Source organism: Convolutriloba macropyga, chromosome 1 (genome assembly GCF_964194025.1).
Source record: "Convolutriloba macropyga chromosome 1, txConMacr16.3, whole genome shotgun sequence".
Taxonomy (NCBI): Eukaryota; Metazoa; Xenacoelomorpha; order Acoela; family Convolutidae; genus Convolutriloba; species Convolutriloba macropyga.
The window spans coordinates 54,522,960-54,524,674 of record NC_134468.1 but is presented as its reverse complement, the minus strand read 5'-3'; positions in this window follow the sequence as shown (position 1 = coordinate 54,524,674).

Below are 1,715 nucleotides of genomic sequence, written 5' to 3'. Positions count from 1 at the left end.
TAAAACTTCGAAACGGTCTCGACAAACCAAAGTTTGGAGTATAATGTTCAATCTACAAGCAAACTGCTGAATCTCAATTTTAGTTTGATTTCAGCTCCGCTTCATCTTATTCTCAAAACAGGTCAACAAATAGACTTTACTAAGAGTTATTCTTTTGCGTAGCACACAATTTCTCAACATACGTCTAAAGTTTGTCGAAAATTTTTCTTTGTTTGTACTATATTTGTAGCACACAATTTCCCAACATACGTCTCAAGTTTGTCGAAAATTTGTCTTTGTCCTATATTTGAAGAATTTCTGACTTCAAACAGCTTAAATTTTAAAAAAAATCTAAGCCGTTTTTACGCGAGAAACTAAGAAAAAGCATGAAATTAGAGTTTTACACTTCTCGTAAAACAAAACTGAAGTTTTTTGGATTTTATTTATCTCACGCAGTCCAAGTCTGTAATTTGATTATTCGACCATTTTTGAGTCAACTGGAGAAAGTATGGTTTAAAGTCAACCACGCATAAGTTAAGACGTTTTCAGTGTTGACAAAGATAATCTTCATTTTTTCTCAACTGGCTCTTTCTGTTCTTGTTAAAATTTTTCCAAATGTAGTTACCTTGGCTCATCATTATAGTTGTTTAGAAAACTTAGTTAATTTGACCTGCTTTTGACTATTATTTTGTTGCAATTTAGGAAACTTTTTCTACTTCAGTAAAAAATTTACTGCAACTGAAATATTTATTTTTTTGGTTTTTCTCTAGAAAAAAAGTGTATCCCAGTTGTTCATTAGGATATGACTTCTTTCTGAAAAATTCAGACGAATTAATTATAATGCAAACAAAGTTTTCAAAATTCTTGAAAGATTTTAAAGAAAGAGGAAAAACGTTTTTCCTTTTTGCTTAGAAAGTCGTTTGTTCTCATGTTTTTTCCCATGTTCAATAAAAATTATCTATTTTCGTTAATCAAAAATCAATTGAACTACAGAACACTGAAATCATAATAAGGGGTACTAAGAAGGAACGGATGTTCGCGCGAAAAATTGATTTTTTCGTTCTGGAATACCAAATTTTTATAAGGAAAATTTTTTAGTTTTTTTTCCGTTTTCAAACGGATTTTTAAAGTCAAATATAATCGTAGTTATAAACTTAAAGACAATTTTTGGGTCTTTCCCATTATAGCCCCCCCCCCCAGCTTTGGGGTCAGATAACCTATAGCCCCCCCCCCCCCCAATCATGGTAAAAATACCATAATGGGGGGGCTATATTTTCATGGGGGCTAAAATGGGAAAGACCCGAATTTTTCTTGCAAAAGTATTATTATTTGATATCCTCCTGTGAACAGCATAGCACCCCCAAGGCTTTTACTTCCTTCTCAGGGATTTAAAAACATCAAAACTAGTCTTTAAAGGGCTAAAAACAATGTTTCACTTTCTTCTATACGATGCGTAAACAAAAACTGAAAATTGACTGAAGAAAAACGGACAAGCATACACAAAGCTCCATTATGAAAAACTGTTTGAACAATTATGACAATTAAACTCCTGGGTTTTTCCCAATAAATATCCCACCTTCCATTATGGTATGATTCGGTAAATGGAGGGAGGGGCACTTTACGTTGTTTGACGACTAAGCTGATACTATTATGGGAGAGACCAAAATTCCTATGCAAATCCATTTTACCACAGCTGTCTTATAATCAAGAACTAATATATCAATGAGTCAAATCAT